Source organism: Xenopus laevis, chromosome 8S (genome assembly GCF_017654675.1).
Source record: "Xenopus laevis strain J_2021 chromosome 8S, Xenopus_laevis_v10.1, whole genome shotgun sequence".
In the NCBI taxonomy this organism is placed as follows: Eukaryota; Metazoa; Chordata; class Amphibia; order Anura; family Pipidae; genus Xenopus; species Xenopus laevis.
Window position 1 is genome coordinate 15843141 of NC_054386.1, and position 6000 is coordinate 15849140.

The window sequence follows — 6000 nt, forward strand, 5'->3', positions numbered from 1 at the left end:
ATTTATTAAATTAATAATGGATGTTTCCATATTATACACTCAGAACAAGCCATCGCACTTGGATGTACATGTGCAGAACCATTATGCAAAGAACAGAGTTTCTAATTACAAGACGTATACAGTATAAATAGCCAAGGAACCAACCAATAGTTGGTTTAAATTTTACAAACCATGATGAACTATGTATTGTTAAAAATATAATTACTGTATATGTGTTTGTGAAACAGTAACAGCAATTACTTGGACTATTTAAAGCTTAGCAATGGAGCTTATTACTCCGTCTGAACTACATGGCTGCTTTCACTGCTGTAACTCTGGGAGATCATAGAGTAATAGGATTTTCCCTAGGTTCCTGGCTCATTTTCAAAGTGTGAAGCTGAGGTGTAACTTAATGCTTCAGAACAAAGAAAGGCTGCAGGACTGATGCAAATTGCAGACCATCAGGCTCCAGAAATGACATGAGATGCTCCAACTTTGGTGAATTGATACTGTCTGCCTTTATAGGTTTTCATTTCCTCTCTCACTTTCTGGTTTTGCTTTCTTCATTTTTCTGCACAGTAAAACTGAATCGTGTTTCCTCACGTGTGTATTCCATGTGCTTTCATAGCTCCACTGTACGTTAGGTTGGTAACTGCATCACCACAGAAATAAATATAGATTATGGTGGCTAATGCTAGATATAATGAGGCCCAACCATCCACTTAAAAGAAATCTAATAAAAGGCATCTGAATTTACATTATTTTTAGTAATTGTATGCATAGGATAATTCACACCTACATTGGTTCACCAAAAAGAAGGATCTATTTGGTTGTTGCTTTGGGTGCCTGTTGGGACCTTTGTCAGAAGAATCTCATTAAACCTCACACATTAGTGTGCTTAAAGGAACAGTAACACCAAAAAATTTAAGTGTTTTAAAGTAATGAAAATATCATGTAGTGTTGCCCTGCACTGGCAAATCTGATCTGTTTGCTTCAGAAACTCTACTATTGTTCATATAAACAAGCTGCTGTGGAGCAATGGCGGAAATTGAAAAACGGCTATATGGCACAGGTTAACAAATGGATAACAGATAACACCATTAGACAGACAGAGCTTATCTGCAATCTGCTGTGCAAATTGAGCTTTTTCTCCTTTGAATGGCTGCCCCCATTGCTACACAGCAGCTTATTTATATAAACAAATAGTAGTGTTTCTTAAGCAAACACATCAGTTTTACTAGTGCAGGGCATCAATGCATTATATTTTCATTACATTAAACCACTTTTATTTTATGACGTTACTGTTCCTTTAAAAGCAATAACTGGGCTAAAATTTGTAGGTAAATACTCGGACTCTTCCCTGGCGCTCGGATCATCATTTCAATTTTCCTTAACTCTATTTTGTCATAAAAGAAAACCTGGAGCTGAGATTTGATACAATTTTTGAAAGATTTGGTTGAAAAGCATACAGCCATTTAAACTTAAAGGACCAGTAACAAACATTTTTTTTTTAAAAAAAAATCGTTAGTATAGAATGAAAGAAAAAACACAAAGACAAATTAAACTTTTAAATCGCTATGTCTTTATTAAGAAATAGCTTACCTAAACTCTGCTTGCGCTCCTCTTCAGAAAAGGCGACACGGTGACGATCCATCATGCGGCGCTCCTCCCTGGCTATCTCCTATAAGGAAGGCAGGAGAAACCGAGCGCCACACAATGGATCGCTGGATTGCTTTTTTTTTTTGTCAAAAAATTTATGTTACTGGTCCTTTAACATTTAAAATTACCAACCTTCCCTTGGTGTTAAGGTATTAAATGCTATCTGAGAAACTAGCCCCAGTTCACGGATGCATTAAAGAGAAATCACTGATATTGGTGAACGAGGAAGTGGGTTTCACAAGTGACCGATTAAGATAAAGTGGAAAACAGAAAAGGTGTTGTAAAAATTGGTGAAAAAATACTACACAATAATATAGCCATCTTCTTATCTTCGGAAATCTTCGGAATGAGACCAGCGTGGCGGTGCATGCGCAGTTGGAGCAATTTTCCGTTCCGCGACAACTTGCACCGAAACTCACGAAAATTGCCAAAGCGCATTCCGAAGATTACCAAATCGGCTGAAGATGGCGCCCGTGAACTCCGATGCCTGAATCTGCACCGAGGGGTAAGTAAAAAGTTAGGTGCATTTGCCCGGGGTAACACTCAGGCTCTGAGGAGGAGGGAGGGGGGTCTAAGTAGGGTAGGGGGTCGGGTTTTTTTAGTGTGAGGATTGAATTCTCCTTTAAGATATTAAAGACAAGAGGAAGGGCAGTTGTGCACCACTAAAGCACAAAGTTGTCTCACTAACCACTTACTCTACCCATAGAATACTGCCAGCGGATTATTTACAGTCTTCCAACTGGTTAATATTGTTAACAAACAGTTAATTACTTGAATGGCTTGAATGGAATGGCTTTAACCTCTGATCAATACACACTTTTGATTCAGCCAGGTTGCAGAGAAGATTTCCAGACAATGAATAACCTACAATAGCCTGCCAAGAAGCAATTTCACAGTCACCTAGTGCTCCCAGTCTCTCAAAAGCACCTGTTAACAACTCAATTCATGGAACCAATGTTACACCACCCAAATGCGATGGCAGAGAAAGCAATGATTAGCGTTAGGAAAAAGTGCAGTGTTTTATCGGACAAAATCTCATATTGCTGCTTTGTGTCGATCCATTAAATAAGATTAGTCAGCTGAATCTATCACTGTACTACAATCTTTACAAAGGGCATCGGCAAGACACAGGAATTGGCAACCTGAAGCGTCAGGCTCAAGCCTAAATATATAAATATCCCCAGCTAGTACAAAAGCAGCAACTTTCAACTACCTTAAAGTTTTGCAATGCTACCTATTTATTGCTCTGGTTTATTTAAATAAACACAACAATTAGCAACACTGTTGTTGCATTTATAATGCTCTAATATTACAACATTGTTGTCACAATTGGGGTTAAAAGGTGCACACTTGTGAAACCCCAAATATAAAAATTTGCCAAATGAATGTAAATGTCCGTTTTCAACAATTTTCCAATATACATTCATTAAAAAATGTTTGGTCATTTTTAAAATAATTAGTAAATGTAATTGGAAATGAAATATTTGTCTGTCACTTTCTGACTCTTACAACAATATACCCTCCTCTAGCCAACAGTCCTTTTCTCACAATGCCTTGTATGCTTCTTCTCAGGTCTGTTACCATTGGCTTTTGCATTCATTTAATATTTTATTTTTTTTCTCCAAAATTCAAATTCAAAATTGAATATTCCCCGCCCTGATGTTTCAGTCTGGCGGCTCAGTAATCCAAGTGCAGATTCTGAACTATTAAAATTTGCAACAATAGTTGATACATTTCTCAGCAGCATCTGTGGGAATATCTGCAACTATTGGATCAATTCTAACAGCTGCTGATTCTGCTCAGCAGGACCAAAGATTAGACATGTATCAACCTACTGTATGTATCAGTTTAGAAGAATTTACAGTCGGTGATGGGGGGTGGAGGAGGCACTGATTCTGTAAATTTTTCTAAACTAAAAGAAAGACATAAGAAGGCAAAAAATTAAACGTTAAACTGCAATATTAGAAAAACAGTCACAAGTAAAATGTGATTTTATAAAGTGTTTATTTCTGGTGAGCTATCTGAAAACTGAAACAAGTGTCAGAAGGTGAACAACTTGTTTAAAGGGTCAATACCACCAGTGCAGAGAAAAGCAAGGGACAGACTCATACTGCTTTCAACATCAATACAAAAAAAATATCGCAAATTTTTAAAAATTGTACATTGAAGAGATGTTAAAGGGGTTGTTCACCTTTATGTTAACTGTTAGTATGATGTAGAGAATGATATAATTAGACAGTTTGCAATTTGTTTACTTTTTTTTATTATTTGTAGTTTTTTAGCTATTTATCTTTTTATTCAGCAGCTCTCCAGATTGCAATTTCAGGAGTCTGGTTGATAGGGTCCAAATTCCCTTAGTAACCATGTGCTGATTTGAACAAGAGACTGAAATATGATTAGGAGATGCCTGAATAGAAAGAGGAGGAATACAAATCGGAAATAACAATTGATGTGAAGCCTTACAGAGCATTTGTTTTTTGGATGGGGTCAGTGACCCCCAGTTGAAAGCTGGAAAGATTCAGAATAAAAAGGCAACTGATAAAACTATGAAAAATAAATAATGAAAACCTATTGAAAAAGTGCTTAGAATTTTTCTATAACATACTAAGGGGCAGATTTATCAATGGTCGAGGTGAAGTTTCGAATTGAAAAACTTCGAATTTCAAGCTATTTTTTGTGTACTTCGACTAGGGAATAGTCCAACTTCGATTCGAATTTGAAAAAACTTAGAAATTCAAAGGTCGAATTTTTTTGAAGTACTGTCTCTTTAAAACTTCGACTTCAACCATTCGCCTCCTAAAAGCTGCCGGAGTGCTGTTTTAGCCTAAGGGGGTCCTAATAGAACCTGTATGGAGGCAATTGGGGGAGTTTGGGAGATCGAAGATCAAAGTTAAAAAAACTTTGAATTGAAGTACGAATTCGGCCCACTTTGACCCCAAAAAACTTCAACCTCCATTCGGTTTGTCTTTTTGAATTTGAAGTTCGAAGTTTTTTTAACTTCCAACTTCAACCTTTGGTAATGTTAACTTGAAGGTGAACTACCCTTGGGAGTGGGAATAATACTGGGAGTGGGAATAATACTGGCAGTGGGAATATTACTGGAAGTGGGAATAATACTGGGAGTGGGAATAATACTGGAGTGGAAATAATACTGTGAGTGGGAATAATACTGGGAGTGGGAATAATACTGGAGTGGAAATAATACTGGGAGTGGGAATAATATTGGGGATAATACTGGGAGTGGGAATAACACTGGGAGTGGGAATAATATTGGGAATGATACTGGGAGTGGGAATAACACTGGGAGTGGGAATAATATTGGGAATAATACTGGGAGTGGGAATAACACTGGGAGTGGGAATAATATTGGGAATGATACTGGGAGTGGGAATAATACTGGGAGTGGGAATAATATTGGGAATGATACTGGGAGTGGGAATAATACTGGGAGTGGGAATAATATTGGGAGTGGGAATAATACTGGGAAAAATACTTGGAATAATACTGGAAGTGGGAATAATATTAGGAATAATACTGGGAATAATACTGGGAATAATACTGGAAGTGGGAATAATATTGGGAATAATACTGCTTCCATAGGCCGTGACTTTTACAATGAACTGAAAAGGAAGAAAGACACCGCAATAGTCAATAGACTACAGAAAGCACAGAGCAAGTATCACAGCTAAATGAATGACAGCACGGCCCAACCAGTCAGCATTGACAGCCGCCAGGAGAGGAGACACCGTCAATACCGGTACCTGAATGTTCCTGTCCCCCGGTGGGTCGCTGCTCTCTGCCTCACGCGTTCCCCAAATACCTTCCGCCAGCCCGAGCCCCAACACTGACTGCGCTCTCCTTTCTGGGCACCCGGCCTGCCCTTAGTGCCCATAGCAACTGTGGGCCCCGCCCCTTTGATTGCACAGCCAGTCAGAGAGCCGGCTTCTGCTCCTGCATCCAACTGCTTGTCACTGTAGGTAGCGGTGTCGTTTGCACCTGTAAGTACTGATAATAAAGAGCTTCAGTCGGGCAGGAGCTCGGCCGCTGTGACAGGGTAGCGCTCGCTTAGAGGCCGCTAGTAGTTATGAGTAGCTGGAGAGGTCAAGGTGATTTTAATAGGGCAAACAGCGTGAGTTTTATCATAGTGACATTCTAATGTAATGAGCCAGTGCTGTTCCCCTAAGTACTCACTCATTATGTTCATGTGAAGAGCAAAACAACACCAGTGCTGACAGGCCCCCACACTACTACATTTTCAGGGACCCTTGATCCCCACCCAATGGCCCCCAATCCAGCCCAGCGTTGCCAGGTCTCAGTTTCAAGACCGGCCAAAGTCGGCTACAAAACCAGCCCAAAACCAGC

General features: G+C 39.2%; 1 protein-coding gene across 1 annotated transcript in view; it reads right to left on the minus strand.

Annotated features, from left to right (window-relative positions):
* Positions 1–5491, minus strand: part of cdkl1.S (cyclin dependent kinase like 1 S homeolog) — a 36302-nt gene extending 30811 nt beyond the window's left edge. The window contains exon 1 of the mRNA XM_018232369.2: positions 5400–5491. The gene's annotated coding sequence lies outside the window, so the exon portion shown is untranslated. The remainder of the gene's footprint in view (positions 1–5399) is intronic.
* Between the last annotated feature and the right edge of the window lie 509 nt (positions 5492–6000).